We start from the raw sequence: 25,352 nt of genomic DNA, 5'->3' as shown, positions 1-25,352 counted from the left end.
AGCAGTCATGTGGAGGAAAAAGTTGAATAAATAGAAGTTGCAAATAGCAGTAATGACCAGTAGCTAATTTCTCTCTCTGATTGTTGTGGTCACAGTTCTGCTATTATTGCTGGTCACTGCTGCACATTTTTTGCCCCTCCGTCTTCCAAGTCTCTCTCCTTACCTCCTGGTCCTAGGTACCCCTCTGGTTTCTATCTCCAACTCTTTTCTGGAAAAGTTCACCTCATCCCATCACTCTGGTTTTCTCATGAGTTAATGAAGAAATACTTCACAGCTGATGAACGTTAGCTGTTCTCAGCAGCAGTGCAGTTATTCTCATCACTACCATCCTTGCTTGACATGTCTTCACTGCCTTCTCATTGTCCTCACATTAAAGGCCAAGCACCTTAGCATGACTCATAGAAACCAGGCCCTGCTTTCTCTCAGCCTCAATTCTCATCACGTTCCCACCCTCCTTGGTCCAGCCACAAAAACCCTTGCAAGTTCCCAGATGCTCTGTGCTCTCTCAACCTTGGCTGTTTGCACAGGCTACTTTCTCTGCTAAGAATTCCCTTCCAGGAATCCAGGAACTGCATCCCAGGACCCAGGCATTCACAGAAGACAAATCCAGAGAGGCTAACTCAAAGGGGCTTGGCTCTCAGAAGTTTATCCCAGTTGGGCAGAGTGTGTGTGAGTCGAACGCTGGAAGCTGGCTCTCAGTGAGCTGTGTTCCTAGCCCTAACTTTGCCTCTATTTCTTGTCTTAACTGACCCTCAACTGTGGGCTGAGGACACGGTTTGCCCTTGGCCTTTGAGAGTTAAGGTTTTGAAAATCCTTGACTCCAGATGTGGAGGCAGAGGCTGCCTTTTCTTGTTTTTCTTCCCTTCTTTTTTTTTTTCTTGCTGTGTCACCCAGGCTGGAGTGCAGTGGCATGATCTTGGCTCACTGCTGCCTCTGCCTCTTGTCAAGCAATTCTTTGTCTCAGCCTCCTGAGAAGCTGGGATTATAGGTGCTCACCACCACGCCTGGCTAATTTTTGTATTTTTAGTAGCGATGGGGTTTCACCATCTTTGCCAGGCTGGTCTTGAACTCCTGACCTCGTGATCCACCTGCCTTGGCCTCTCGAAGTGCTGGGATTACAAGTGTGAGCCACTGCTCCCGGCCTTTTCCTGCTTTTCATTGCCACTTCCACAACCTTGCAAACCTGCCACTATTTAGCCTCCCTCTTCTCTCCAAACCTTCACTCACATGTCATGCAGCGACTCTGCCTCTAGGATCAGGAAGTGCTGGATACTTTCTCATATAGTAGGTGTCTCAACACATCTTCCCAAACCACCTTGCAGCAAAGTTATGCTTACCCCTGCATTACTGATGGAGAAATTAGAAGCTTGAAGACGGAAACGTTTGCTCAAAGTCTTGGCCAGGGTTGCAAACTCACACCCACTTCCGAGTCTGTGTTCTTTACCCTATTCTGTGGTCTTGAAAAGTTTACGGTTATGTCACTGCTGACACTAAGTGGTGACCATGGGCAAGTCACTGGCCTTTTATGGACCATAATTCTTTCATTTTAAAGCTGGGGAGACCCATATCTATCTTCCCCTTTCATGTGGTTGTTGGATATTTCAAAGCAACTAGAAAGCTCTTTCTAGAAGACACATGAATTTAAAAAGGCCTGTTGAAAGGTCCAATCCTTTGCCTCACACACTGTCTGCCCAAACTGGGATACATCTCTGAGAGCCGAACGTGTTTGAGGTAGCGTCTCTGGGTTTGTCGTCTGTGAATGCCTGGGTCCTGGGATGCAGTTCTTGGAAGGACAGAGAAAGCAGGCTGTGCAAAGAGCTGAGGTCAAGAGAGCACGGAGCATTTGGAAACTTGCAAGGGCTTTTATGATTGGACTAGGGAGGGTGGGAACGTGGTGAGAATTGAGGCTGAGAGAAAGCAGGGTCTTCGGGCATGGAGGCACGTGCCTGTAATCCCAGCTATTTGGGAGGTTGAGGCAGGAGAATCACTTGAACCCAGGAGGCTGAGGTTGCAGTGAGCCGAGATTGCACCACTGCACTCCAGCCTGGGTGACAGAGTGAGACTCTATCTCAAAAAAAAAAAAAGCAAGGCCTGGTCTTGATCAGCCATGTTAAGGTGGCTAAGGTGCTTGGACTTTAATTTGAAGACAATGAGAAGTCAGTGAAGGCATGTCAAGTAAGGATGATGGTGATGAGAGTAATTACACCGCCGCTGCTAACTGCCAACGTTCGTCAGGTGCGAGGCATTTCTTCATTAACTCATAATGCACACGACAGCAATTATAAGGGGGATAGAGGTTATTCTCATTTAAGGCGAAGAGCCATGAGAAAGCTAAGGTTCAGAGATGTTAAGTAACTTACTTGAGAATACACAGGTGGTCTGTTGCTGACCCAGACTTCAACCCAGGCTATCTGATTGATTCTAGGAGTCAGTCTCTTAACCTCGCCTTCTCGTCAGTGGTCAGAGCTGAAGTATTATCTTGCTTGATTTTTCAGTTTACTTTTTGAAAGTTAAATCTGTGTGGAGGAAGAAAGGAGGAGACACTAGAAGTAGAGAGGCCCATTGGAGGCTCCCGTTTAGGCAAAAGAAGATGGTGAGTTTAATCTGGGGAGGGGGGTGACTTTGACATTTGGCAAATTCAAGAGGCTTTAGGAAACTAGAATGAATACTACATTGATCCATTCACTCAGCCGCTACTATTTGTCTGTTTAGAGGCAGGATCTTGCTCTGTCATTCAGGCTGGAGTGCAAGGGTGCAATTATGGTTCACTATAACCTCAATTTCTTGGTTGCAAGTGATCCTTCTGCCTCAGCCTCCCAAGTAGCTGGGAATACAGGTGAGTGTCACTACTAAAATGTTTTATAGAGATGAGGTTTCTGTCTGTGTTGCCCAGGCTGGTCTTGATTGTCCTGCCATGGCCTCCCAAAGTGTTGGGATTACAGGTGTAAGCCACTGTGCCTAATCATCTGTTTATCGAGCAGCTAAGATGTGCCAGGCCCAGAAATGGCCAGGCCTGGGTTAGGGGGTGGCCCAGAAAGATTGCAGGCCTGTGGGTGAGAGGGGAGAGTCAAAAGTGACCTCATCAAATAAGGAGAGTTCTTCCTGGTGTGAAGGTACAGCCCACACCACTACCGAGGGCAGAAGGAGTTGAGGGGAGCTTCCTGGAAGAAGCCCATCCTGCAGGTGGGAAGCAAGGGTCATCTGCAAGTGGGGCTGCGTGCAGTTTCCACCTGGCTGTGATGGGCTCCCTTATGGCTCAGGATGAGGTTTGCCTTGGCAGGATTCCTCATTAATTACCCTTGGAGGTAATTCTGCAAATGCCAGTAATGACCAGTAGTTAATCTCTCTCTCTCCTGCTTGCCTCGCTTCATTTGTTTTTTCTTTAATCGGCCATCCAACCTTGTTGGAATGTTTACCAAAGCAGGATAGTTAGAGATGTAAATAAATGAATTTCCCTTGTCTGAAGGATCTGGAGATAGAATTAAGGTGAGAGGAGTAATTTACAGGTGAATAATTACTTGGAAACCTCAGCAGAGAGACTGCTGGGGTTCTCTAATTATTTCCCTTCTCCCAATTTTCTCTTCTTTGAACTGCCAGTACGGGGGCGTACGGGGGTGGGATGGGGGGCTGGAGATGTGATTCTGGATTTCCCCTTGCGATTGTGAAATTCCTTCTGGGGAGGGCCTTGCCAGGATGCAGGGTTGTGACTTGCATGGCACTTTCACATCATGACTTCATTCAGATCCTCTGTGAACTCTCTGGGTGGATGGCACTGCTAGCCCCATTTATGGATGGAAAAACTGAGGTTCCTATAGGTGAGGTCATTCCCCACAAGCCACACTGCGAATCAGTTGTGTCTTGTGGCTCAGACCCAGGTTTTTGACACTCCCTCGGCCCTTTAGCTGCCTACAGGGCTTCCTCATCTGCCCGGCTGCCTTCTCCCTTCCCCAGGCTGGCCCTTGCCCCCTCCCAAACACCCCAGGCTGCACGTGTTCCTCTGCATGGAGCCGAAATGTTCTTTGGCGAACAACCTGCTCCGTCTTCCCTGTAAGTTGGTGGCCGCGCCCCTTCCTTACGCAGCTCATTTTCCATTTTAAGATTTCCTGTTTGAACTACAGGGCAAAGATCTCAGCAGTATCAGCCTGGAGCCGAGCTTCTGTGTGTATAAAGGGGAGCCCTGGTCCCTGCCCTCTGTTTGTCCACTGGCCTTATCGACGGAGCCCAAGTCCCAAGTTCAGAGGCTTCAGTTCCTTCCCGATTTGCTGGGTAAAGTCCGGCCCTTCCGTGCGGGCGGCCAGGGCGGGTGGCCAGCCTGGAGCCAGCGGTCATTTATGGCCGGGCAGTGCTTCCGTCCTGCCTGGCAAGCCACTGGCTGCAGCTGACAGATGGACGATGGAGAGACAAGGGCTCTTGGGGGTGCTTTCTCTCTTTCCCTTCCTTCCCTTTGTCCTGTGCTCAGGGCTGACTCCTCTAGGGCCCTGCTGGCCTGACAGCCATGTGTCCCTTTAAATAGGGACAACCAGGGAGGAGGTCTGGGCTCCCTGAAGCCTCCTTGAAATTATATCTTCTTATGAGATCGATTTGGCTCTCCAGGCCAGCACAGACACTCACACTCACACACACATTCATGCTCAAGCACACACTCCCAGATAAAAACTGAGCCTCTCTATAGCTGAGTCCTTTCCTGGAGACACTGAGCTGGTGCCATTTTTATGGGGGATAATAACTGTATCTGAGAAGAACAGCATGTTGGTTCCAAGGTCCGGTCATCTCCTAGGTCTCATCTGATCTGGAGGAAAATCAGGAGTCATCCAGATAGTCATCACCTGTGTTTTATAGACGAGAGACCCTGAGAATCGATGGCTTCATTTAATCATCGCTTCATTCAACGAGGGTTCCTAGGGAGCTCACATCCACCAGGTGCTGGGGATTAAGAGGTGAAGTAGGTTTGGTCACTCTTCAGGTTGCTCAGGAAGCCAGTGATTGCAAGGTGGAGCACCAAATGCCAGAAGAAGCACTGCAGGGTGCCATGGGAGAAGGAAGGAGGGGCATGGGTTGGGGCTGGGGAAACCCTCCCATAAGATTTGTCCCAGATCCCTGTGAAGCACCAGGATACCCGGAGAAGGACTGTAGCTCTTGATGGTATGCACAGGACATGTTCGACCTTCAAGTCTAGACACAAATTGTGCATGAGGGTCTCTCTGCAGTGAAAGTCAGGCCTAGAGACTCAGAGGAGGGCTTCCTCTGTTTGTGAACTGCTTTATCTCCAGGGCCTAAAATGGAGCACTCGATAAATATTTGCTGTTGAATGGACACATACTACATACACGCACACGTGCACACACCATGCATGCCACTCTGTCTCAGTGGAATAGAATCTACCAGCTGAAGGAAGGTTCTAGAATAGTGCAGATTGGTGGCTGGAGGCAGAAAGAGAGCCAGAAGCATGGTGACCTGATTCTGGGTCTCACATGCATGCACTAAACACCGTGGGACTAGGTGTTGGGGCACCCAAGCTCTGGTCTCCTTTACAACATCTTTCGATTTTGTGTGACATCATTTTTTTCCATTGCAAAATAAGGAGGCCATGCTGCCCCTTTTTCTGCTCTAACATTTAGTTAGTCTGGGAATGGGCAAATGGGACTAGGCAGGAATTTCTCCTAGCTGAGGAGAGTCCTTCTCTTTCCAGCCTGAGACAGCAGGCTTCTCTGTCTGGTCTCCCTTGCTGAGCCTTGTTGCCAGAAAAATGTTGGCCCCGTGGTCACAGGCCCTCTGGGCTCCCGTTTGCCTTCCCTGCTGCCTGCTGGAGTGGAGGGGTGAGAGGCTACCCATGTGGCTATTCTCCCCTGACCAGGCCCAGGCTCCCCATTCACTTCATCAGAACCGGGAGTCTGGGAGCTGAGGAACCAGGGGATGCCAGGGTATCACTAGGCTTTTCTAGGCTATGGTCAGCCCAGAGCCCGAGAGCCTGTGCAGAGTCCTGCCTGGGGACTGCCCCATCTGGCCTACCCTTCCTCCTTCCCTCTCATGGCCACCAACATGTGGCATGGTCTGCAGTGGATTTCTTTGGAGGCTCAGAGACTTCAGCAATGGCTATGGGGCTATGAAAGGCTTGGAACCCCCTGTGTGCCCTCAGCCTACAGCCAGCGTCTTTTCTGGGGAGGTGGCACTTTGAGAGGTCATAGGAAGAACTGTCTCCATCAGACTGCTCCACCGGGCAGCCTGTCCCACTCTGAGCCTTTCCCAGTGGCATCCATGTCTTCCACATCATTTTCCTCCCCTCCCCAATGGTGTTGTCCTTTTCTATCCCCTGTCTCTGGGAGGGAACCTGGTACAGTGGAACCTGAAGTTAGAAAGACCAGGGAGGCTTTAAACCCCAGCCCTGCTGCAAATCAGCAGTGTGACTTGAGCCTCTGGTTTTTCATCTATAAAATAATTATTTTTTCCCAGGCTTGTCATGAAGATTATATGAGATTATAGTGTATTAAAGCTCTAGGTGGGTAATAGTAGTGAACAATACTGTAGAATTAGCTATGCACTAGGCACTGGTCCAAGCATTCCTCAACCCTAGGAGGAAGGTACTATTTACTCCCATTTTATAGGTAGGTTAAGTCACGGCCCCAGGTCAGGTAGCTTGTAGGCAGCAGAGCTGGGGTCCTGAATCTAGAAGACTGATTTATTTTTGTTTTTGTTTTTTGAGACAAGGTTTCTGTTGCCCAGGCTGGAGTGCAGTATAATGGCACAATCATGGCACACTGCAGAATCGACCTCCCTGGGCTCAGGTGATCCTCCCACCTCAGCCCTCCAAGTAGCTGGAACCACAGGTGTATGCCACCACACCTGGCTAATTTTTGTATTTTTTTTTTTGAGATGGAGTCTCACTCTGTCGCCAGGTACCAGGCTGGAGTGCAGTGACATGATCTCGGCTCACTGCAACCTCCACCTCCTGGGTTCAAGCAATTCTTCCGCCTCAGCCTCCCAAGTAGCTGGGACTACTGGTGCATGCCACCACTCCCAGCTAATTTTTGTATTTTAGTAGAGATGGGGTTTCACCATGGTGGCCAGGATGGTCTCAATCTCTTGACCTTGTGATCCGCCCTCCTCGGCCTCCCAAAGTGCTGGGATTACAGCACCCAGCCAATTTTTGTATTTTTTGTAGAGACAGGGTTTCACTATGTTGCCCAGCCTGGTCCCCAGCTCTTGGGCTGAAGCAATCTACCAGTCTTGGCCTCCCAAAGTGCTGAGATGACAGGCGTGAGCCAGCGCGTTCAGCAGCCTAACTCTTAACCAGTTCTTCACAGCCTTGGGATGTGTGTGCTTGCAAGCGTTTCTTGTGTCCAGTTGCTCCCAGATAATTTGGGAGCTGTGAGCATTTGCATTGATGAGACTGATTCTTTTTTTTATTTTTTAGATGGGGTTTCATTCTTGCCATCCAGGCTGGATTGCAGTTTCGCGATCTCGGGTCACTGCAACCTCCACCTCCTGGGTTCAAACCATTCTCCTGCCTCAGCTGCCTGAGTCGCTGGAATTACAGGTGCCTGCCACCACACCTGGCTAATTTTTGTATTTTTAGGAGAGACAGGGTTTCTGCATGTTGGCCAGGCTGGTCTGGAACTCCTGACCTCAGGTGATAACCCACCTCAGCCTCCCAAAGTGCTGGGATTACAGGCATGAGCCACCGTGCCTGGCCAGATCTGACTAATTCTTAAGTCATTTGAGGATATCATTCACCCCTTTTTCTCTCTTTTTTACCTTCCCACATCCTCGCCACACATTAAGGACTGGGATCTGGTTCTATTTTCTAGTTCTGCACCCATGAATGGAAGCAAAGCGCCGGAGGCCAAAGTTTTGTTAAGAGGCATAAACTGAAGTAGGATTTGTCTTTGGGGTCTGCCATTTGAAAGAAGGCCAGAAAATGGCCTCTGAGTGATTCAATTCAACAGACACTAACAAGACAGAGCAGAGGCTGCTGCCACAGAACTTACAGCTGGTGGTGGCAGGATCCCACCCAAGACTAAGCTGTCAGGAGCAAGAGGTCTGTCTGTCTTAGCTATGGCACCTGCAATCCCCAGAGGCCAGGCCGGAAGGGAAATGGGAAACCAGATCAGATCAGGGAGAAAGAGGCTGTGCCCATTTCACAGACAGGAAGGGTAAAGCCTAAGACCCAAACCCAGCACTCTGACTCTTGACTGGGTAATTTCTTTCTTTCTTTCTTTTTTTTTTTTTTTTTTGAGACAGTCTCACGCTGTTGCCCAGGCTGGAGTGCATGGTGTAATCTTGGCTCACTGCAACCTTCGCCTCCCGGGTTCAAGCAATTCTCTGCCTCAGCCTCCTGAGTAGCTGGGATTACAGGTGCTTGCTACCACACCCAGCTAATTTTTGTATTTTTAGTAGAAACGGGGTTTCACCCTATTAGCCAGGCTGATCTTGACTCCTGACCTCATGATCCACCTGCCTCGGCCTCCTGAAGTGCTGAGATTACAGGCATGAACCGCCACACCCGGCTGCCGACTGGGTGAATGCTTTGCCTCCTTTCTTTGTTTTATATTTTGTCTCTACTTTTTTAAATTTTAAATTTAATTTTTTATTTCCATAGATGTTTGGGGAACAGGTGGCATTTGGTTACGTGAGTAATTCTTCAGTGGTGCACCCACCACCGAGCAGTACACACTGCACCCTGTTTGTAGTCTGTTATCCCTCATCCTCTCCCACCTTTTTCCTCAAGCCCCCAAAGTCCATTGTATCATTCTTATGCCTTTGCATCCTCATAGCTTAGCTCCCATTTATGAGTGAGAACATACAAAGTTTGGTTTTCCATTCCTGAATTACTTTACTTGGAATAATAGCCTCCAGTTCCATCCAGGTTGCTGGGAATGCCATTAATTCATTTCTTTTTATGGCTGCATTGTCTCTATTTTCAATACTCCAGGAAAGAGAAGAAGGCTCAGTGACCCACGATGGGTGGAAGTCCCACATGTAGACAGGGGCCCTGGAAGGAAGTTGTTGCCTATCCTGAAAAGGGGCATGAGGCAAAGGGAGAATGAGGGGCAGCAGGAGAGGGGATGAAGTGACTTCTTCAGGGACGTAGAACGGAAGACAGTAACACTGTATCACTTCTCATCTGGCAAGCTGAGGGCTCCTTCTTTTTGAGACAGTCTTGCTCTGTCTCCCAAGCTGGAGAGCAGTGGCTTGATCACAACTCACTGCTGTGATCTACTGCAGCCTCTACATCCCAGACTCAAGTGATTCTCCTACCTCAGCCTCCTGAGTAGCTGGGACCACAGGTGTGTACCACCACGCCCAGCTAATTTTTAAATTTTTCTGTAGAGACAGGATCTCACTGTGTTGCCCAGGTTTGAGAGCTCCTTCTGGGCAGAGAGTTTGAGACAGCTAGAAGCAGCAGTGAGAAGCACTCGTTCTGGGAACACAGAGCCTTGAGCTTGCTACCTGGCTTTGCTACAGAGTCACTGCATGATCTGGAGTGTGGACTCACCTGTCTCAGCTGCATAAAGCCACGCTTTCCACTGACCACACGTCTCCAGGCAGAACCAGGCTCAGACTCAGTCAACCATTCTCATGTTCTTTTTTTTTTCCCTTGAGACACAGTCTCGCTCTGTTGCCTGGGCTGGAGTGCAGTGTAGTGGCACGATCATGGCTCACTGCAGCCTTAATTTGTTGGGTTTAAATGATCCTCCAACCCCAGCCACTAGAGCAGCTGGAACTACCAACACACACCACCACATCTAGTTAATTAAAAAAAATGTTTTTTTAGAGATGAGGTATCACGATGTTGCCCAGGCTCATTCCTATGCTCTTGCATTAGGGATCAGGGTACAGGAGTAGTTCTAGGCTGGTGAAGAGAAAAGTCTTTATTTTCTATTTTCCAGTCATTTAATTCTCCTGTGAGTCTGTTCTTACAACACCTACTGCAAAGTGAGAGAGTTAAGTTTCTAACAAGAAATGCATAGTTTTCTTCTTGTGACTTGAAATAGAAAAAAGAAGGCAGGGGTAGTGATAGAATGCTTTACCTAGGACAGAGGTGAGATTGAAAGGGAAACCTCAATTCTAAGGCAGTATCAGTTATAATTCACATTTTTAATTCAATACTCGCCTTTACGGGGGGAAAGGAAGATGCATAGTCACCGTGCACATCTGTGGTAAGTTGTAGCCAGACTTCAGAAATGGCCAAATGTGAAAAAAAAAAAATAGGTGTGTTAGGATGGAGGAAATATGATATTTACTTAGAAATGAAAATCGATTGCCTTAAACTTATGATAAGATAATTATGTTCCTCTGAGTCATTGTCATGCATTTGTGTTCATAAACCTCCCTCATTAAGTAGTAAGGGTACGCATTTTATCTTAATTCGTTTTTTATAGGGCTGTGAATTCCTGTATTTATCTACCTTTGTTTTCCTGTGTAGACACAAGGCTGACTGGCCTCCCAGAGGTGAGACAACTTATTATCTAGCAACTATTTCCCTGGAACCCAGCCTGAGCTGAAGTGGGCTTTCATTTATCTTCTCACCGCCTTGCAGCGTAACTTTGGGTGCACTTCATCTGCTTGCCTCTGTTTTCTGGTCTGTGTGAAGTTAATATATTAAGTTTCTCATAGGGCTATTGAAAGGATTAAATGAGATATAGTTATATCACCTATATAAAGGAGGAGCTAATGCTGTCTAAAGCTCATGCATGAACTCAGCCATTCCTCTGTACTGTCCCAGTTACCAAGAATGGCCCATGTGTATGACTGGTGTTGGGCTGATTATGTGATCTCCTGAGAAGGGGCAGGAGAAAGTCCCTGCAAATGGAGCCAATTCCGACGGAGACTCAGAGACTGCATTGCCTGGGTTCAAATCCTTGCTTGACAACTCACTAGCATCGAACATACCATCATGTAACTCTTTAGGTCTCAGTTTTTTATCTGCAAAATGGGACTAATAATAGTATGTACATGATACAATGGTTGTGAGGATTCAACGAGAGTATCAAATGTGCATATGGAATTTAGTGCAGTCAATAAGAGCTATTATTTTTTAATCAAATATGTGCCAGACCTTGAACTAGACACTTTAACTATATTAGCAGCTGATACCAGCAGGTTCCCTTAAAGGCTTGAATCAGACCTCTCCTAGGTCTGATCTTTGTGGAGAATGCTGGGTTAAGATGGGAGCTTTGGTGATTGCTGGAGAGCTCCACAGGGCAGCAGCTCAGCATTGTCAATCTCTCCTTGAGCAAACCTTACGTTGGTGTCTGAAAAAGTCACTTCTAACTAAGTTTAAGGGAGGCAGGCCAGCACCACTCGCTGGATACTCTACGTTCCCAGTATCTCAAGATACTTCATATACTTTAGCTCAGTCAATCCTTGTGAAAACTCCACAATGCCGATGTTCTTGTCCCATTTTGCAGCTGAGGGATATCATTGTGTCTGGTTGTTAAAGACCATGGGGTCTGGAGCTATATTCCTTGGATTCAAATCCAGGCTCTTCCATCAATTAACTGTATGACCATGGGCACTTGACTTCCAAGATCTGTGCCTCAGTTTACTTTTCTGCTAAATGGGAATAGTAGTCAAATTTCATGGATGTTAGTGGGAATTCCATTAGCTATTGAATGATTCCTGATAAATGGTAGCAGAAGGCTGACACTGCTGGAGAAAAAATGATCAGAAAGAAGAAGTCTTGGCCGGGCATGGTGGCTGATGCCTGTAATCCTAGCACTTAGGGAGGCCAAGGCAGGTGGATCGCCTGAGGTCAGGAGTTCAAGAGCAGGCTGACCAATATGGTGAAACCCCATCTCTACTAAAAATACAAAAATTAGCCAGGCATGGTGGTGGGTGCCTATACTCCCAGCTACTCCGGAGGCTGAGGAAGGAGAATCACTTGAACCTGGGAGGTGGAGGTTTCAATGAGCCGAGATCACGCCACTGCACTCCAGCCTGTGTGATGGGAGCAAGACTCCATCTTAAAAAAAAAAAAAAAAAAAAAAAAAAGAAGTCCCACATCTAGTGTACTTAGCCAGGAAGAAGAAGTAGAAGTAAATCCGCAGCCTGGAATCCAGATAGAGTTGAGTCTAAAGCTTTTGTTCTTATCAACAGTATTGTGTTTTCCTCTTTCCGCTGAGCTTCCTACCCAAATTAGTTCTAGATGGAGCCCAGAGGCTGCTGAAAGGCCGCCTTTGGAGGTGGAAGGCAGCAGTAGCAGCTCCTATGGAATACTTCACGATAAGTACCTAGTACAGACCTAATGACTCACACTTGATCAAGGAAAACAGTTCACAAACTACCATAGGCTAATTCTTGTGGTTCATGCAATGCAGGCATTCAGGACAAATATGTCTGGCTTGTACCATTGATGAGAGAATTATGTGGCACATTTGCTGTTTTTTTTTTTTTTTCATTTTTGAGATAGTATCTAACTCTATTGCCCAGGGTGGAGGGCAGTGGCACAATGTCAGCTCACTGCAACCTCCACCTCCCAGCTTCAAGTGATTCTCCTGCCTCAGCCTCCCAAGTAAGTGGTATTACAGGCACCTGCCACCATGCCCAGCTAATTTTTGCAGTTTTAGCAGAGACAGGGTTTCACTACATTGGTCAGGCTGGTCTCAAACTCCTAACCTAAAGTGATCTGCCCGCCTCGGCCTGCCTAAGTGCTAGATTACAGACGTGAGCCACTGCGCCCAGTCACATTTGCTCTTATTATTTTGTCACCCAGGCTGGGGTGCAGTGGTGTGATCTCAGCTCACTGCAAACTTGACCTCCCGGGCTCAAGCGATTCTCCCACCTCAGCCTCCTGAGTAGTGAGACCACAGGTATGTGCCACCACACACAGCGAATTTTTTGTAGTTTTTGGAGAGATGGGGTTTTGCCATGTTGTCCAGGCTGGTTTTGAACTCCTGAGCTCAAGTGATCTGCCTGCGTTGGCCTCTCAAAGTGCTGGGATTACAGATGTGAAACATCATGCCTAGCCTGCACATTCACCATTTTTGTAGACTCTTAGGGGATGTCTGTCCTTGTAGAGAGAGAGAAAGGAAGAATATGCAATCCAGGATGGAGGAATAGACTACAGCCAGCATGTCAGGAGGGGATGGATGGAGAGGGAGAGGAACGATATTCAGGTACCTGCTCTATGTCCCGCACAGAGCCAGGGGCTTCCTTGATTGGATAGGTACTGTTAGTCTCCCCACTACCCCGCATAATAACTTAGGGAGCTGCAGGGTCTTGCATAATGTCACACACAGAGAAGTGGTGGAGTGACTATTTGAGTTCTCCTGATCTGATTTCAATGTCTTTAACACACCAAGACTTTTTCCACCCATACCCTGAGCACATGCTGGTCCTGACTGGAATTTCTCCCATTCTGGGCATACCACTGCATTCTAAAAAATTCTTTCTTCAAGCTCCATGTTTGCTTCACATTTTCACCACATATGCAATTATTTATTTATTTGCCTTTAAACTTGGGAGGTGAGTGGCAGGCAGATTTCCACAGTGAAATGTGAATGCCAAGAGAGCAAGGCATTGTCTGTCTTGTTCATCTTTGTGGCCCCACCACATAGAACAATGCTTGGCCCTTAGTAGGTGTTTACTGTTTCCTTAATAAAAAATAAGAGCAATAAATCTCAGAGTCTGGCTTTATTAAAGATATAATTCATTAGCTGGGTGTGGTGGCTCACCTCTGTAATCCCAGCACTTTGAGAGGCCGAGGAGGGTGGATCACCTGAGGTCAAGAGTTTGAGACCAGCCTGACCAACATGGTGAAACCCTGTCTGTACTAAAAATACAAAATTAGCTGAGTGTGGTGGTGCATGCCTGTAATCCCAGCTACTTGGGAGGCTGCAGCAGGAGAATCACTTGAATCCAGGAGATGGAGGTTGTGATGAGCCGAGATGGTGCCACTGCACTCCAGTCTGGGCAACAAGAGTGAAACTCCGTCTCAAAAAAAAAAAAAAAAAAAAAGACGTGAGTCACTGACCACGCAATTCACCTAACAGTGTATAATTGATTGGTTTTTAGTATATTCAAAAAGTTGTACATTTTCGTCACCCCAAAAGGAAACCCTGCATTCATTAGCAGTCACTCCTTATTCCCCTTTTCCCCCAACCTTGATCTACTTTCTGTCTTTATGGATTTGCCTGTTCTGGACATTTCATATAAAAGGAATCCTGTCATGTGCCCATCAGTTGATGGGGATTTGGGTTCTTTCCACCTTTTGGCTATTGTGGATAATGCTACTATGAACATTTGTGTACATGTGTTTGTGTGGACATGTGTTTGCATTTTTTATTTTTTTTGAGACAAAGTCTCTCTCTTGTCCTCCAGGCTGGAGTGCAATGGCATGATCTCAGCTCACTGCAACCTCCACCTCTCAGGTTCAAGCCATTCTCCTGCCTCAGCCTCCCAAGGAGCTGAGATTACAGGTGCCTGCTACCATGCCTGCCTAATTTTTGTATTTTTAGTAGAGACCAGGTTTTACCATGTTGGGTAGGCTGGTCTCGAACTCCTGACCTCAGGTGATCTGCCTGCCTCAGCCTCCCAAAGTGCTGGGATTACAGGCATGAGCCACCGTGCTCAGCCCCACCTTGCTTCCTTCCCTCCCTCCCTCCCTCCTTTCCTTCCTTTGCTTCTTTTTCTCTCTCTCTCCCTTCCTTCCTTCCTTTCTCTCTCTCTTTTTCTCTTTTTCCTTCTTTCTTTGTTTCTTTCTCTCTTTCTTTTCTCTTTCTTTCTTTTCTTGCCAGAGTCTTGCTGTGTCTCCCAGGCTGGCATGCAGTGGCATGATCTTGGCTCACTGCAACCTCTGCCTCTTGGGTTTCAGTGATTCTCCGGCCTCACCCTCCCGAGTAGCTGGGATTACAGGCTTGTACCACCACACCTGACTAATTTTTGTATTTATTAGTAGAGACAGGGTTTTGCCATGTTGGTCAGGCTGGTCTCAAACTCCTGACCTCAGGTGATCCACCTACCTTGTCCTCTCAAAGTGTTGGGATTACAGGTGTGAGTCAACACCCCTAGTATACCACCTTGCTTCTTAACTCTCTTTTGACAACCAATGATGGAAGCCTTTCATATGAATGGGCTCAGCCTGGCCTCCTGGGAGGGGCTAATCTGCCTTTCCTCTTATTCCAACTGCATCTACTCAGGATTTACCCTCCAAGGACCGCTCCAAAAATGCTGTGCCTGGGGTAGTCTGAAACCTTCCTATCCATGTGACCTGGCAGGCATGCCAGCCTCTTGGCTTGGAGTCACCACTTACAGTAGCATCTCACCTTTCCTCTTTATAGAGGGAGAACAAAGATCAAAATGCCTTGTTCCCAAACAAAAACAGACACAGCATTTTAATGATTAACACTGTAACTTTGTTATTGGTCTGCGCAGGCCTCTTGCCATCAGTGAGGCAGGAACAGCCCTGTTGCCTCTTGCTCTAAGCCCCAGGGTGAAGGATAATTTAATAAAGATTCAGTGCTTCCCTATGAAAGTCCCAGGACATACTTCCTTCTGCCAGTCAGAGGCTGCTTGATAGGTTCTGGACAGTTCTGAAACTCTCCACTGTGCCCCACAGTGCATGGGCCTTTTTCACCTGCCCCCAGGTACTCTGCAGGGCACTTTTCTTTCTTTCTTTTTTTTTGAGATGGAGTTTTGCTCTTGTTGTCCAGACTGGACTGCAATGGCACAATCGCTCACTGCAACCTCCGCCTCCTCAGTTCAAGTGATTCTCCTGCCTCACCTTCCCGAGTAGCTGGGATTACAGGCATGCGCCACCATGCCTGGCTAATTTTGTATTTCAGTAGAGACACAGTTTCATCGTGTTGGTCAGGCTGGTCTTGATCACCCGATCTCAGGTGATCCACTCACCTTGGCCTCCCAAAGTGCTGGGATTACGCATGAGCTGCTGTGCCTGGCCTGGCACTTTTCATCTATTATCTCATTTTTATTTCTCAGTCACCCAGCCAAGCAGCTGCACCTTCCACATTTTGCAGATATGGAAGATGAATCCAAGCTTTAGTATTTCATCCCTTTGCTATGTCAAGGAATCCAGAAATACCTAAAGAAACATCTGGAAGTGAAAGATGCTGCCACAAAGCCAGCGGTTCAACTACTTTGTCTCTTCCTTTTGGGGCGATTTTTCTTTCACTTTACTTTTTCTTGTAAAGAGTCTTCCTACCTCTCCATTGCCCCTCCTTCCCACCCACTCTACCGCTGTCATTCTCCTTAGTTGATCTGGAGTGGATACAGTGGGATTTACATTTGTTTCAGCATAATTCGCTCTTCAGCCTTTCATTCAAGGGCTGATTTACCGGGTTGTAAATTCAGTCATTCATTCCATGTTCATTTCCTGTGCTCCTTCTATGTTCAACACCAAGCTCCATGCTGTGGATACAAAGGTGGTTGTGGTGTGGTCCAGGTCTTTGAAGCCCTCATAGTCTAGTGCAGAAAGAAGAGATACAAGCACGGAGTTTCTAGTTAACATGGCGAGAGCTCCTAGAGAGGGATTCGCACTGTGTTGCAAGCATACAAGGAACAAAAACCAACCTGAAGGAAGGCCGGGCATGGTGGTTCACATCTGTAATGCCAGCACTTTGGGAGGCCGAGGCGGGTGGATCACTTGAGGTCAGGAATTTGAGACCCGTCTGACCAACATGGCGAAACCCTGTCTCTACTAAAAATACAAAAAAAAAAAAAAAAAAAAATTGGGCGTGGTGGCGCTTGTCTGTAGTTCCAGCTACTAGGGAGGTTGAAGCAGGAGAATTGCTGGAACACGGCAGGCAGAGGTTGCATTTGAGACAGAAAAATTCTGTCTCAAAAAAAGAAAAACAAAAACCAACCTGAAGAAATCACAGAAGACCTCCCAGACAAAGTGTCATGAGAGTTGGGAACTGAACCACAAATAGGAGTTTATTAATTTCTTATTAATTCCTTGAAAGACCATATTAGTGGTGTAGACCCACCTGCTTCCACTCTCCTGCGTTTTAGCATTCTCCATATCACGTATACCTGGCCTTTCCTGACAACAGCTGTTGAGACCAGCGATTGACCTCAGGCTCCAAGTAAGCTGATTCTCAGGCAGGCTGGAGAGCGCTGATTCGTGGCCTGACTTGAAAGAAGATGAGCTCAGCCAATCAGATCCCTCTTTCAGGAAGTCAGACCTGACAACGGAAGGATGGATCTAGTTGGTGCTGGTGCTACATTTGCAAAGGTGCAAGGTGGACTTGGGAGGCCACAAGGATTGTGTACCAGTGAAGGTGTAGGGACACGAAAGCAACAAGGAAACAGGAGACACAGGGAGAAAGCAGAGATACAGTGAGGGCGAGGGTCCAGTCGCTTCTGAAACAAACATTAGAAGCTGCCAGAGGTGACAATGTTTCTCGGTCCCCACTGTGACCCTCTAGTTCCCTTCTTGTCCTGGAATGTGTGCATGAGACCACTCAACAGCCCCACGTATATTCCCCCCTTTAAAAATGAGCTGAAAGGGGTCTTCATTCTTGAAACCCAGGGTCTTGGCTATAACAATATTTCATTTTTTTTTTTTTTTTTTGAGACGGAGTTTCGCTCTTGTTACCCAGGCTGGAGTGCAATGGCGCGATCTCGGCTCACCGCAACCTCCGCCTTCTGGGTTCAGGCAATTCTCCTGCCTCAGCCTCCTGAGTAGCTGGGATTACAGGCATGCGCCACCATGCCCAGCTAATTTTTTGTATTTTTAGTAGAGATGGGGTTTCACCACGTTGACCGGGATGGTCTCGATCTCTTGACCTTGTGATCCACCCGCCTCGGCCTCCCAAAGTGCTGGGATTACAGGCGTGAGCCACCGCGCCCAGCACCATAGTGAAACATTCTAAAAGGACCAACGTTAGCTCTGAGGGAGTGAGAGGTATAGTTTGGCTGGACCTAGAGTCAGCAATGGGGCTGGTAAAATCTGGAGCCAGACAGGGAGGGCTTTGAGAAAAGACCTTCGTCTTCGTAATTTATGGAAGTGAAATTGCAGTAGCAACGAGTAAGTCCTACAAGTAACACTAGTAAATCAGGATGCACAAGACTGACCTTTGCCAGGAACGAGCCCATCCATTTCCCTTTTTATTCCTGGCCTCATTTTATAGGTAGTTCTCATTAGAAGCATTTTATCTGGGTTGAACTTTTGGCAATGGCAAAGAGGAGGGAAATGCTTTTTTTTTTTTTTTTAAACACCTCCGCCTTTTTATAGGCCCCTCTTGCCAACACTCTGTTATCAGGAGCTAAGAGATTTCATGGATCTCATTTGTCATTGAACTAGTGTTTTCCCGTCCTGCCTCTTCCCAGGGGTGTCGACCTTGGAAAAGTGACTCAGTCTCCTTGAATCTCATTTTCTTTACTTGTAAAATGAGGGTGATTATATTTACCCAGCTGAACTCTGGGGTAGTACTTGTCCAACTTTCTCTGGGGAATCATTAGGGTTTTTTTTTTTTCTTTAAATGCATTTATTTATCTTAATTTTTTTTTTTTTTTTTTTTTTTTTGAGATAGGGTCTTGCTCTGTTGCCCAGGCTAGAGTGCAGTGGTGTGATCTTGGCCCACTGCAACCTCTGCCTCCTGGGTTCAACTGATTCTCCTGCCTCAGCCTCCTTAGTAGCTGGGACTACAGGTGCACACCACCACACCTGGCTAATTTTTGTATTTTTAGTAGAGACGGGGTTTCATCACGTTGGCCAGGCTGGTCTTGAACTCCTGACCTAAAGTGATCTGCCTGTCTGGGTCTCCCAAAGTGCTGGGATTACAAGCATGAGCCACCACACCTGGCCTATTTATCTTAATTTTTTATTTTTCAATCCATGATGAACCAATACAACCATGCAGCTTGGGACATATGCAACCTGAGTTCAAAACACCCAAACTGTTCTAGACCCTGTTCCAGAAGACAAGTCTGCTAGTCATGTGCTTGCATATTATGGCAACGTCAAAGCATTAGAAAGGTTTCTAACCGCTTGCTTTCAATTCTGTGTTTATTATTGTGAACTGGAAATGAGTAGTTCGCAGACCAGCTTCAGTCCGTGGACCAGACTTTGAGTGACACTGCCTTAGGGGTCTTTTTTTTTTTGAGACAGAGTTTTGCTCTTTGTTGCCCAGGCTGGAGTGCAATAGCCGATCTTGGCTCACTGTAACCTCTGCCTCCCAAGTTTAGGCGATTCTCCTGCCTCAGCCTCCTGAGTAGCTGGGATTACAGGTGCCTGCTAATTTTTGTATTTTTAATAGAGACGGGGTTTCACCATGTTGGCCAGGCTGGTCTTGAACATCTGACCTTAGGTGATCCACCTGCCTTGGCCTCCCAAAGTGTTAAGATTACAGGCATGAGCCGCCGCGCCTGGCCCCTCAGGAGTCTTACGAATTCAAATCAAGGCAACCTGTGGGGTAGGGCTTTGGGACTGAGAGTGTGCTTTATATGTAACTTGCATGTGTGAACCATGTCTATGGGATCATAATGTAACACCAATCTCATGTTTCCTGAATGTTTGTAACTCTTTATTTGTCTTCTCTAGTTATGTTCTTAGGTTGGCATTGTTTCCTGGTGTGTCCCTTTCTCTTTTTTTGTGACTTGGCATTCTGTTCTGCACTGGAACACAGTATGTCTGCTTCCAAAGGCTGCCAGTTTTAGAGTCAGGGTTGGAGCTGGAATCTTGGCTCTGACACTTTCTAGCGATGAGATGTTGGACAAATTGTTTGATTGTCCCTCAACTTCCTCATTTAGTTAATTATTATTATTATTATTATTATTTTGAGACAGGCTCTGACTGTATCACCCAAGCTGTTGTTCAGTAGTGTGATCTTTTTTCACTGCAACCTCCGCCTCTGGGGCTCAAGTCATCCTCCTACCTCAGCCTCCTGAGTAGCTGGAACTACAGGTATGCACCACCACACCTGGGTAATTTTTAAATTTTTTAAGAGATGGGGTCTTACTTTGTTGCTCAAGCTAGTCTCTAACTCCTGAGCTCAAGTGATCAGCCCACCTAGGCCTCCCAAAGTTCTGGGATCACAGGCTTGGGCAACTGCCCTTATTCCTCATTTATAACAGAGCGCTGATAATACCTAGCTGGTGGCTGTGGTGAGAATTAAATGATCTAATGTGAAAAACCACATCTTGTGTCTAGTAGGTTCCCAAAAAAGCAGTTCGCTTTGCTCTTGCACTCTGATGACATTTTTGTCTGTCTTACATTCTGTGTGATTTGGAGGCTCAGGAAGTGGCACAGGCAGGCTAATAAACCATGGTGGCAGCAGCATAGATTGTGATGTCAGCATAGTCCCCATGCCTTGCTGAGGCCCCAAGAGGAGTCAGAATTAAACTCCATGGGTGACCCAAGTGCTGAATCTCTTCCCTTTAATAGTCTCTCTGCCTCAAAGGACCCTAGAGCCCACACAGCCACAGAGTCCCAAAATGTCCCTGCTGATGAGGCTCGGGCTGTTTGGCACAGATGCTGTGAGGTGCCTGTCCTTTGCTTAGGGGATTCTTCACAGCTGACAAAGCCCTGATTTGGTCATGGAAGGTGTCTCTGTCTCCAGCTCAGGGGTGAATCCTGATTAGTTTAACCAGTCACTGCAATCCCATGTTCCCTGATCAGTAATAAATTTTGGGATGGGTGTGTCTCTCAGTATGGCCTGAGACTTAAAGTCCAACTCCTAGGCTCAAGTGATCCTCCCTCCTTAGCCTCCTGAGTTGTTGAGACTACAGGCACATGCCACCACATCTGGCTAATTAAAAAAAAAATTAAAGCAGGGAGCTGATGGGAGGCACCTATAAAATGTTTCTTCTGATCTTCAAAAGAAGCAACTCAAAGATTGAGTCTTTTTCTGCCTCTGGATGTTTTTCTGTCCAGATGTGATGCCTGGAACTGTGGCAGCCCTCTTGTGATCATGAGGGGAGCCGGTCCAAGAACAAAGTTGATATATTGAAACATGGAAAAAACATGGATCCTAGATGAAGTAATTGAATCAATTTTGAAGTCGTCCTACCATACGCCTTTATGGTATATAAATTAGACAAAATGAACTTGTAATAATTGCGCTAGCATTCTGTATCAAAATCCTCAAATAAAATGTGAGGAAATTAGTTTGCTGGTACTGTGCAGTGCTGAAGGCAGAGTGATGCCTGAGGATTCCTGGGCAGGGACTCAGCTTTCTTTCTGCAGTTGAGGAAACGGACTCATTCATGTTGTGTTTAAACATCCCCTTGAATAGAAGCCATAGATGTTAGAGTAAATTCTTCTAGTGACATGAGCAATGAGTGAGAAAGGGCAGTGGCATAGCCCCTTGAATCTCATTAGAAGCCTCACTAAGGCGTGTGCTCTGATCTGCAGCTGCCTGACTGACGTGTCATTCTGATTTCAGTAAGATTCTCTACCTTTGGATAATTAAAAAGGGGACTTACTGTAATAGGTAAGGATGTATAGGGATAGGGGTGTGTGTGTGCGTGTGTGGGTGGGTGGGTGGCTGTATGTGTGTCATCTTCTGTAACTCACCTGAAACCCCTGTAGTTGTCATATTTGAAGTAATAAATTTCCTAATTCTTCTTCCTCCTCCTCTTTTTCTTCTTTCTTCTTTGTTTGAGACAGGATCTCACTCTGTCACCAAGGGTTAAGCACAGTGGTGCAATCATAGCTCACTGCAGCCTCAAACTCCTAGGCTTAAGTGATCTTCCCTCCTCAGCTTCCTGAGTAGCTGGGACTACAGGAACACATCACCACACACAGCTAAATAAAAAAACAAAAAACCCCACGTGTGTGTGTGTGTGTGTGTGTGTGTGTGTGTGTGTGTGTAGAGCTAGGGTCTTACAGTGTTGCTCTGGCTGGTCTTGAACATCTAGACTCTAGTGATTCCCCGCCTTAGCCTCCCAAAGTGCTGGGATTGCAAGCATAAGCCACCATCCTGGCCTAAATTTCCTAATTCTGTAAGTCACTTTAAGTTGAGTGGTTTATTCTTTGCTCTTGAAAACACCTTAACTGACATATGTTCCAACTGTGAGTGCTTGGCCAATGGGCTCAGGGGCAACGCTGGGGTTAGGGACGTAGGAAAGTATATGCTTTCTAAATTTTGCTTTAAGTTTTTGCAGTGAATCTGAGAGATCATGTTTGAAATAATCTAGTCTATTCCATCCTTCATTTGTTTGTTAATTTGGACCTGCTGAGTGCTTCTCATGTGCCAGCCACTGTGCCTGGCACTGGGAACACTTTGGAGAAAGAGTCCTGCCTTGGGGGCATCATGATCGAATGGCAAACACTGCAGTGGCTCTGCATGCTAAACTCTTTTACAGGAGTCTCAGTATCTTGGAAACCATGTATGTGTCACTTCAAGATTTTTTTTTATTTTGAGACAGAATCTCACTCTATTGTCCAGGCTGCAGTGCAGTGGTGTGATCTCGGCTCATTGCAACCTCCACCTCCTGGGTTCAAGAGATTCTTATGCCTCAGCCTCTCAAGTAGCTTGGGTTACAGGTGTGGCCACCACACCCAGCTAATTTTTGTATTTTTAGTATAGACAGGGTTTCACCATGTTGACTAGGTTGGCCCACCTTAGCCTCCCAAAGTGTCGGGATTACAGGCATGAGCCACCACACCTGGCCCACTTGAAGATTTTTAATTCATCTGAGATGGTGCCAGGGAAGGAGAGACTTGTTTCTGTTGTCATTAGAAAACTCAGGTTTGGCTGGGCGCGGTAGCTCACACCTGTGATCCCAGCACTTTGAGAGGCCAAGGTGAGCAGATCACGACGTTAAGAGATCGAGACCATCCTGGCCAACATGGTGAAACCCCATCTCTACTAATAATACAAAAGTTAGCTGGGCATGCTGGTGCATGCCTGTAGTCTCAACTACTCGGGAGGCTGAGGCAAGACAATTGCTTGAACCTGGGAGGTGGAGGTTGCAGTAAGCCGAGATTGTGCCACTGCATTCCAGCCTGTAACAGAGTAAGACTCTGTCTCAAAAAAAAAAAAAAAAAAAAAAGAAAGAGAACCCAGGTTTGTGTGGCCCTGGTTTCAATAAATGTGTCCATTATATCAGTCAGCAAGAACATCACGTTGGGAAGTGTAGTAGCCACACCTTTTCTTTACATAGCTAAAGCACAGTAAGTATTTACAATTGAGGCAGAAAACAGCCACATATTAAATATCTGGATCTCATATCATCAATGGATGGTGGTTATTGGTTTTCAAATGGGTATTTTTTCAGCTTTATGATCTTCTCGAATGACAGTGGTGATAGTTTTCAATACTTCTGTGCAGGCCCTGATGTACATTCCCTGGCTTTTGTGTCCTTATCTTATCCAAAGCATTGTAGAAGAGAACAAATAAATTAATCTTCAGGACAATGTCTTTGCAGGTGGACAGGGATAGCATATCACGCACTGAAGACTTTGAGCTTGGGAAGCTTTGAGCTTGTGATGTCTGTGGGGAAGTGAACATATGACTTGGGGGAATAAGTCTATTTTTATACAACAAACTAATGACCAGCATCTCTGTGACAGCAGTGAATCCCAGAACACGGGTTTTCTTTCTTTCTTTTTTTTTTTTTCTTGCGACGGAGTTTTGCTCTTGTTGCCCAGGCTGGGGTGCAATGGCACAATCTCAGCTCACTACAACCTCTGGTTCCTGGGTTCAGGCAAGTAGCTGGGATTACAGGCATGTACTATCATACCTGGCCAATTCTGTATTTTTTTTTTTAGTAGAGACGGGATTTCATCATGTTGGTCAGGCTGGTCTTGAACTCTTGAGCTCAGGTGATCTGCCTGCCTCAGCCTTCCAAAGTGTTGGAATTACAGGCGTGAGCCACTGCATCTGGCTGGGTCTTCTTTTTCATTTCTCTGAAACTCATGTTTTTGCTTCTCAGAGGAGAGCCCCAGTTAGGACCTGGCCCTCTTTTTTCATCCTGCATGTTGGGACTCAGAAAAGAATAACTGAACTAGGCAGGAGAGAGATGGGCTTTTGCTGGATGGGGGATGGCAGTTTTGGCAAAGTGTAGACATTTATGTTTCTTTTCTTCAAGCTCAGGTGAGGAAACCCAGGTAGACAGCGAGCTGGTACGAAGTGTATATATTCATCACAAGGGCCCCTGTGGGGGCGGAAGGCAGGAGCTGAAGTTCAGAGCTGGGATTGATTGCACGGAGTGAGGATTCCTGGTAAGTGTAGAGTTCATGCTCTACCCTTGACAATTGCTGCTTCTCTGCTTTGTACCTGACTCGTATTGCTCTTTACTTGTATTGCTTCTACCACATCATAAACAGTTTGTTATATTTCATTCAATTAAACCCAGGTTTATTGAACTAGGTTCAGTGATAGGTACAAGGGACACTGAAGTGAAACAGATACTAGTCCTCGTGGGACTCATGAACTAGGGGAAAGACTGACAGATTGACAGCCCAGGAAACTTGGTATCTGAGTGTCCCCACAATGAGACACACTGGGCCTGAGAGAGCACAGAGATGGGGTTTCTGGCCAGCCATGAGAGGTCATGACAACTTGGGGAACAGTTAATTCAGTGTGACTGGAGCTGAGTGTCTGTCTTAGTTCAGGCTGCTATAGCAAATTGCTATAGACTGGGTGGCTTAAACGACAGAGATTGACTTCTCACACTTTTGGAGACTGAAAATCTAAGGTCAGGCTGCCAGCATGGTCAGGTTCTGCCAAGGTTCCTCTTCCAGGTTACAGACTACCAGCTTTCTGTTGTAGCCTCTCACATGGCAAAGAGAGGGTGGGAGAGAGCTCTCTAGGTCCCCCCAGATTTTTTTTTTGAGACAGAGTCTCTCTGTTGCCAAGGCTGGAGTGCAGTAGCACTATCTCAGTTCATTGCAACCTCTGCCTCCTGGGTTCAAGCAATTTTCTGCCTCAGCTTCCCAAGTAGCTGAAACTACAGGCACATGCCACCGTGCTTGGTGAATTTTTGCAGAGACAGGGTTTTGCCATGTTGACCAGGCTGGTCTGGAACTACTGGCTTCAAGTGATCCACCCACCTCAGCCTCCCAAAGTCTGGGATGACAGATGTGAGTCACCATGCCATGCCTGGTCTCTCTGGACTCCTTTTTTTTTTTTTTTTTAAGACACCGTCTTGCTCTGTTACCCAGGCTGGAGTGCAGTGGCACGATCTCGGCTCACTGCAACCTTCGCCTCCTGGGTTCAAGCAATTCTCCTCCCTCAGCCTCCCAAGTAGCTGGGATTACAGGCGGCCACCACCACGCCTGGGTAATTGTTTGTGTTTTTAGTAGAGACGGGATTTCACCATGTTGGCCAGGTGGGTATCGAACGCCTGACCTCAAGTAATTCGCCCACCTCGGCCTCCCAAAGCACTGGGGTTACAGGCATAAGTGGTGATTTGTTTCTTTCTATACTTCTTTGCCTATTAAAGCC

This window comes from Aotus nancymaae, unplaced genomic scaffold (assembly GCF_030222135.1).
Source record: "Aotus nancymaae isolate 86718 unplaced genomic scaffold, 86718_ANA_hifiasm-v0.15.2.pri h1tg000003l, whole genome shotgun sequence".
In the NCBI taxonomy this organism is placed as follows: domain Eukaryota; kingdom Metazoa; phylum Chordata; class Mammalia; order Primates; family Aotidae; genus Aotus; species Aotus nancymaae.
This window is presented reverse-complemented; position numbering follows the sequence as displayed.